We start from the raw sequence: 8,870 nt of genomic DNA on the forward strand, positions 1-8,870 counted from the left end.
GTTATATTCTGGTAGTTTTTCCGTTGTATTCTGTAATTATTATAGTATTATCTCTGTGATACTCAGGTAATATTATTTAGGATAACGTTATATTCTAGTGTTACTCAGAATTAGTGCTTAGGTTATATTATAGAAGTTTTTCAGTTGTATTCGGGTATTATTATTATTAAGGTTATATTTTGATGTAGAATTAAGGTTATATTCTGGTCATTTCTTCGTTGTATTCTGTTATTATCATAACATTGTTTCTGTAATACTGAGTTGAGATTTAAGGTGTTGTTAAATAGTGGTTGCTTTTGTATTATAATTAAATAGCAAGTTTTATTGCTGTTTAATGATGATTTTTAAAGGTAATATTGTGTGCACGTGTGTAGAACTCAAAAACACTAAAATAAAAATTACCTGGATGAACCCTCTTCGCTTTCCTTCTTCTTTCGCTCTTTTCCTTCCTTTTTCTTGGGTTTCTCGGCTTGCATTGTCGATTCCTCTTCGGTTTCCATTATCACGGGCTCTTCCGTCTCCATTCTCACTGGCTCTCTTCGGTTTCCAACGACAAATCTAACAGCCTGAGTTTATCTGATTCAAAAACCCTAAAAGATTGAATAAAGATTGAATGAAGGTCCTCTGTGCGATCCTCGCTCGGGCGTCGTTTGGTTTTTCGAGGAATAAGTTTCTTTCAGGCGCTCAGTTAACTTTTACACGTTTCGGGCCAGATTCGGGCCGGGTCGCGCCGTATACATGCCTCAATTTAATTTTTTAAATTGTGGGGCCCACTATTCCAGGTGTCATCTTTTCGTTGGACACCGCACGCATAATTGCGTGCGGTGTCCGCACAGAATAAGAACTCCTGTTTGGGATAGTCGTGGCAAATTTTTATGATAGATGCTTGTCACCTCATGGGATGGAAAGTTCTAGAGTGCCAGAAAATAGAGAAGCATCCAAGGGGCTCTAGAAGATTCCACCATATTCACATTTCAAAAAATGCTAGAAGGGAACGCTCCAAGGAAAAATCAAGAGTAACCTAGAAAGTTCTAGAGTTGTGTATGTATATAAGAGAAAAGTATAGAACTTTCTAGAAACTAGAATAATATAATGTACACTAGAATGTTTCATTAGACTTGAAGTGGGCTATAAATAGGAATCTCTCCCCTCATTTGTAATCACTTAAGCATTCAATCAAAGTTTTTAAGTATTCAAGTGTGAAGTGTTCATTTCTCTATACTCTTCTTCTTAAAAGTGTTTGGTGCTCACAAGTTCAAGAGTTGCGAGGAATATATTGATTTGGTGCTACAGAAGAGCGTTAAAGCCGCACGAGTGACTTGGGAAAAGTTAGTCCATGACAGTTGGTATCAGAATCTCAATTCGAAGGAATGACAAAAAACATCAAAGAGCACATGATGGAGTCGGAAGCCACTAATGTGGAGTCATCTCAAGGGCGAGGAAATCGGGAGCAAAGAGATCCCGTTGCACCCAAGATATGTAGAGAAAGGTTTGTGCTCCATGTCCACTTTCAATGAATTCAAGAGAGAGCTAAAGAGACAGTTCTATCCCGAGAATGTCGAGGAAGAGGCTCGAGTCCGACTGCGAAGGCTTATGCAAGAGGATTTGATTCGAGACTACATTAAGGAGTTTACAAGCTTGGTTCTTGAAATCGAAGATATGTCAGACAAGGATGTTCTCTTCAACTTCATGGATGGGCTCCAACATTGGGCAAAGACCGAGCTTAGGAGACGAGGAGTGTAAGATCTTGTCACTGTCATCTCGGTTGCTGAAAGTTTGGATGATTATTTAAAGGAGGTTAGAAAGCCTGAAGATAAAAAAAGTTGTGATGTCAAAGGTGGGGATGGCAAGGGCAAAAAAGAGGAGGAGAAACGTCGAAAATCAACCCCAACTAAGGTAAGGGACAAGGGGAAAACTAACAACAAACCCTATCAAAACTGCTGCTTTCTTTGTGAACGACCTCATTAGGCAAGGGATTGCCCTCAGAAGAAGGCCTTAACTCTTTTCCTGCAAGTCATAAGGAGGAAGAAGAAAGTGATAGGGACAATGACATGGAGGCACATGTGGGATACCTTCAACTACTGAACAGGATGCAAGCTCTGACAAGGGAAGGGGTTACTCTTTGTGGAGATTTCAATAGGAGGGAAGATCACGAGGGCAATGGTGGATACAGGCGCTTCCCACAACTTGATCTTTAGCGAGGAAGTAAAGAGATTGGGATTACAGATGACAAAGGAGGGGGGTTCATTAAAGTCGTCAACTCAATAGAGATGTCAATCGACGGAGTGGTTAACAGAGTTAAGACTAACATTTAGGTTCATCGCTCATTTTAGGTTGTTGAAACCTTTTGAGACTAATGATCTTCTATGATTTTTGAACTGATACAATATTGGAAAGACCAAGTGTAAGAAGTGGAAAGAAAAAGAGGAACTTCTTAGAGAGAATAAGAGAATTTTTTAGGTAGTTTGAGAGAGAGAGAAAGAGAGAGAGGAGAGAGCAAGAGAGACAGAGCATTAACATTTTTGCCTACTTTCTCTTTTTGCTTCATATTTGTACACCACAAAACTTATGTACTCGCACGGGAGTCTAAAGAGTAAATAAAATATCATATCATATTCTATACTACATATATCCTAGATAGACTCGTCATTGATAAGATATTTGACATGGATGTCAGGTGGTTAGCAAACAAATATGTGCTTGATGATGAACTGAAGTTCTATTCCTTCTGCCTGAAAATTTGTTCATCGAGTTTGGTGCTCTAGTCAAGTGGCTATCAACGAGCTTGGTAGGATGACTCAATTAGAACAGGCGAGCATAGAAGAAGAACTAGGGAAATGTTAGCGAGCTCGACTGAAGGAATTTGTTTGGAGATTTAAGCTTAGTTAACCTAGTCGAAAGAACTTGCGTCAAGGCTGACAAGCTTTGAAAGTATTTGTGGGGTTCTTCTGGGCGACATTGAGCTTTGTAGCCCTTTACCTTCAAATGTACGAATAATGAGTATTGTTGTTATGATCAGACTCATCATTAAGTGCATAGTCATTGGGTTTCACCCCTTAGACATATAAAGCCCATTAAGTACTCTGGCTTTCCGGCTGCTTAAGAAAAACGCATTTTGGATGTACAAATATGTATATTAAAAATTTATTTTCATTAAAATATAAATACAATTTTCTACAACAAATTATTTATCCTAAAACAATGTTATTTTAGTTGAACATATATGGGATTTCACTTCAAAATTTGTACTTCTAAAAATTTATTTGATCTGCAACGAATTGTTTATATATATATATATATATATATATATTATTTAAGAGCAGTTTTTACTATAGTATATAAGAAATCGGTGCGGTAACACATGAGAATATTCTCCCTGTGTTATTCCGTGTTATTCAGACGTTATTTTATGTTGTTAAAGTGTTATTGTGTTTTGAGAATATTATCGATATTATAATAACATAATAACATATCAATAACACTTGAATAACACAAAATAACACCTGAATAATACACAATAACACATAAATAACACTGAAAAAATATTCCCTCATATTACCAATCAGATTTTTTTTTCATGTCACCGCCAGGTGGCGTGATTTCATTAGACTCCGCACGTAACTCTAAATGCAGAATCTTAATGCAACCTCCACAACTTATCACGTATATGAGCCCGTGTTCAAAATGCCAATTTTTTGGGTGCTTAATTGGGATTTTTTTAATTTTAAAAATAAATTAACTTATTTTAGAAAAATTAAAATAGATTTATTCTGAATGCATTATCGTCGCATCGCAGCCCACCACCATTTATCACCACCCGCTCTTTATTTGCCAACCCATAAATTAATTATTTAAAAAATCCATCAATTTTGCTCGTGGGAGTTGAAGAGTTCTGACCTTTTCTCTTCTAAGTGGACACGTTTTTCCTTAGTAGAACCTAAATAACGCGTCTTATATATATATATATATATTAATGATTTCTAACACGTAGACAATTCTTACTATTTTTGTAATTTAAACAAATAAATAGTGTTTGTTTAAATAAGTAATTAAATTATTTTTTTTGTTACCAAAGATTTGCTTTATAAAAGCTATTTTCTTACAAATGTAAAAGAAATTAATTATTTAAATCAATAAAGCACAAATCACCCCTAATAAGACCTCAGAAATCACATTATAGCATTTATGCCTCCTAAAAGCTTTAGAAACATAAAAATATATGTACAAATAAACATATAATGTTATGTGTTAAAGCCTAAATTGTCTTAGAGTAGACACACATCGAGAGTTAGAGTGTGAATAGAAAGAAAGAAAGACAGAAAGACACTCTCAATTCAAGAAATGAGTGTATAGCCCCTAGTCATAGATCAATCTTCTATTTATAATCATAGGTGGCTTAAATATACAATTATATTATTACCCTTACTCACTTATCAGTTAGTGGGTGTGATCGGTTTTTTTCCTAATCCTAAATGGGTTAATCTAACAACCTGTATAATACAAATAACGAAATTGATTCGACTATCATGAATGGTCATGACAATTGAATCTAACAGTTGGCATGATATAACTGACTTTAATCTCTTGCTGACGGTCGCCTACGACTTGGCTGATTCTGTGGGCCGACTGATTCTACTGACTGTCTATGTTCGATGGATTTACCAGTCGATTTGGCAGATGCACTGAGTTAGCATGTCATTTGGATTTGATTGATGATCCTCATTGTGAAATTCTGATTGACATATGGGCATTCTTCTGAATCGCTTGATCGTTTTAAGATCCGTGCCGATATTTTTTCTGCATATAATATGATAATTACCTGGACCTATAGAACTTGAAATATCATATATTTCTCATAAAGTTGACAAATTTGACCTACAGGTTTCTCACATATGTAAATCACAAATAATTAGAATAAAATAGTATTTGGTGTTTATTTATTCTATATGATGAAAAGTATTCATTGCGGGCTTGTCGACGAAATAATTTTATATCAAAATTTTTTACATCTTTAAAAAAATATTTTATTAAATTCAATGATGAGATGACTTTTGCAGTTATTGAGTGGTGATCAACAATGGTATACATGATTTTTATATTAACTTTAAAATGAAATTGGGGTGTTTACTTTCATGCTTCCCAATTCTTATGTATTTACATATTTAAGGCCTAAAATTCATATTTCACATCTATACCATCGAAATGTTTCATTCCGCATACAAATATGATTATTTCTGTTGAATCGTTTTAGGATATATACTCTCATATTATTCTCGAGTACATACAAACTCGTCAAGATATAGCTTTTGTAGAGCAAAGGTAGAAGAGAGAGATAGGTGTAAGACTGAGAAGAGGTCTCAGAGATTATATACTGAATTCAAGCCTCCAATGAGTTGGAATCTCAAGAACCTCAGATGTTTTTTTTGTGTTACAAAGTTTTCTTGGAGAGAGAGAGAGAGAGAGAGAGAGAGAGAGAAGAGAGAGAGCATCTCCTAGCTTGACTTTCCATTTATACATGAAAGATAAATAATAAAAAAATATTTTTAATACTACTCTCATTCAATGTGTCTTGGTGAAACGTTCGTGTTGTGGAAGTCAAGCATACCTTTTAAAGATGAATAGACCAACATCCTTGCTGCTAATGGTGACCGTCTCTAGCATTTGTAACTCTCTAAGTGAGCTAGGCTACCCCTTTTAGTGAAAGATGAATTCAACCACTTCTGCTCATGGGTTCGATTTAGCCACTTCAGTTAGTGGGATTGATTTAGCCACTTCGGTTGGTGAGCTCGATTGAGCCCCTTCGGCAGGTGGGCTCAACTCAGCCATTTTGGTAGGTGGATTTAAGAGTGCATGTAATAGTCCCATATATTCATATGCGTGTTTACATTTAGTTTCTCAATTCTCTTGAATGTTCGATTAGATTTTCATGAGAAAAACAAGGGAATACATTTTGACTGATTTGTTGACATTTGGCTTGTTTTAAGTCTAAATAACGTAACATTAAGGACATTCAAGACAAGAGTTTAGTGTATTTCAATAAATGGATCTGTTCAACCCTAGGGCTCATTAGTTTTTCAGCAAGGAGTCAAGTCATTCATTCTCATTGGCGAATCGAGATTGACCTTTTCCAAGGGACACTTTGTTCTTCACCTATAGTGAGTAGTCTCTTGAGTAACACTGATGAGGGAGACTTACTTCATCCTAGGGGGCTTTGGCTCTCTTATTTGAAAGAGTCATTTTGAAGTTATTTGCTTAGTTTGTTGAGATCCATTGAGTTATGAAGTTCACAACTTATTGAATTTAGCTTGGTTATTTGATGATGATATCTTTGTTTAGTTAAAACTTATATTTTGACATTTGAGTCTTCGCCATTTATGTTTCTTGAGAAAGGAAAGGAGGTACAAAGGGCTAGTCAGTCCAAAAATAATCTTAATTGTGATTGTTAAAAACCATTATAAATATACTCCCTTCAAAGATATAGGAGTATTGCGAAAGAATCATGAGTTTTGCTTTTTTGAAAAAAAATGTGTTATGTTTTTTTGATAATTTTGTCATATCCATGACCAAATCCCAAAATTTTAGATGAAAACCTCATTATCCCGCAAAGAAGTGAACCTCCGCCGCAAGAAGCAGTTGGCTTTCCGAAATCAGAAGAGGAATCTTGAAAAAGAGAAGCAAGCTTTTTGTGATATAATTAGAGGATGGTCCTTCTTTGAGTTTGTTGCTAAAGTCGTTGAGGTGTTTGGATCCCTTCACTGGGGTATTGTGGAGAGTTAGGTTGATGAATAAGTTTTATTGCCTTTATCTGAATCTTGCTTGACGGGGAAGATTTCCTTATATTTGAAAAATCCAGAGGATGGCTCACTTCCTGATTAGGTTAAGGAACAAGAGAAGCCTGACATGAAAACTTTCGATAGGCTTGACTTTGTTGGTGAAGATGCCCATCTTTCTAAGCTTTTAAGTTATTCATTTTTGTAGCAATGCTCTACAAGCTTGTTGTGTTGTTGCATGTGAGGCTAAGGAGTGACAACCTCCCTTAGGAATGATTGAGATCCTTTTAAGATTCAAGTAGTTTAGGAAGAAGCTACAGATTAGAAAAGCGTTGGTCGATTTCCAGAAGGTAACACAATGAAATTTTTCTCTTTTAATGCTCCTTTCCATTATGAATATGATATGTATTTGCTTTCAAAGATGCTAATTAATCAAAGTATGAAAGACCCCTTGATAGGAACTATTAAAATGATGACCCCATATGAAGACGGCCACTTAATGATACTCCAACTTCTGAAAAAGATATATGTACAGTGACCCGGGGGGGGGGGGGGGGGGGGTGCGGGGTCGCGTCTGTCGCGCTTTCGACTACGACATTAGAAACTGCACTAGAGCTAAGCCTTATAACCAGTTTCATCCCTCACTCAAAAATTTGAGATAATTTCATTGATCATTTATCCATGCAGGAGGGTGAACTCTTGGACGCACAAGGACACATTGATGATTTGGAAGCTAGTGTTCTAGTTACAGATTTGAAGCTCAGGAGCGAAGGGCTGATTTCAAAGATCTTATTGAAGTTAGTCGCAGATACATTCATTCATCGACTCTTAAACCTGGGTAATCCTGACAATTCTATAGTTGGTGACTGGCTAGTACTCTGTCACCTTCTTTTGGAGGGATTAATCAACATAGAAGATATTAGAATGGTTGATTTGTATTTTTTCTACACATAATCATGTAGTTTAAAATTTGGTTAAATCCTTATTTTTAAACTTTGACTTTTGCACTCGTAGGACCTTTTATATCCCATGTGAATATATTTATTCTTTATATGTTGGCTTCAGTTGTCTAGATTTCTTATAATGTGTTACTGCCATTTTTATATCTTGTGTTTTATATTTTTCTTAAAGTCTTCACCAGTTGGACTTCTCATTCTTTGTTCAAAACTTGGAATGTTGTATTTTATATATATATATGTTTACTTTTCTTGTTTATTCCTCTGAACTTAGTTCTATTTGTCATCTTGAAACATTTGAGATAGTGTCAAGGTCCGAAAAGAAGAGTTCATATGTCACATTGGCAAGGTAATAGAGGAGTCATTTGATAGAAAATGAACTTCTAGCATATGCTCATTCTAAATTTATATTCAATAAAGTTGTGGCTTTTAGATTGCCTGTGAAGTAAGAGACTCCTAATAGAGTGTACGAGCATGTAGTACGCGTTTACTTCAAGAAATTTAAATTTAGCTTGAGGTTCCCACTATGCACAAAGCAAGCTAAGATTTTAAATTTCTTCAGGCTCATTTTATCCCATATCAATCCCAACTTGATTGTAAGTATAATGGTTGTCATCATGTATGTCCACTTGGAGAGCTTCTTTTGGTCTATGACTTTATTTTGCAATGCCTTTCATTTGAAAGTGCAAAGTGATGGTATAATCATTTTTTCCTCTCAAATAAAAATGTAGGGACTTGCCAACAAGATATCAGTTGACTAGAAAAAGTGATTATGCTTCACTTGTAGCAGAAGTGGTTGGAATGTTCTGATCAAGATGCACTAATAAGGTGGAGAGATGCCAAGTCTCTTATTGCAGAAATTTGAGAGGGAGAAAAGTTTTTGAGCTCTAAGGAAAGTGCGGATTGATATTTTTATTTACCTCATTTAACATTTTTTTGGAGATGTTGAAAGGTGAACCTCCATATTTGCATTAATTAGCTAACTGGTTTTGTTGGCAATTGATATGGACTAGATCTTATGAGTGCATATGAGAAGCATAGATCTATCAGGTTTCTTGCTTATCATACTACTTCTATTTAGAGTGTTACAATGCATGTTAGAATTGCAGGGCCTTTTGTCGGCACTATTTTTGGTGTGGGGTTT

This window comes from Phalaenopsis equestris, unplaced genomic scaffold, assembly GCF_001263595.1.
Source record: "Phalaenopsis equestris unplaced genomic scaffold, ASM126359v1 Scaffold000125, whole genome shotgun sequence".
NCBI classification, from domain to species: domain Eukaryota; kingdom Viridiplantae; phylum Streptophyta; class Magnoliopsida; order Asparagales; family Orchidaceae; genus Phalaenopsis; species Phalaenopsis equestris.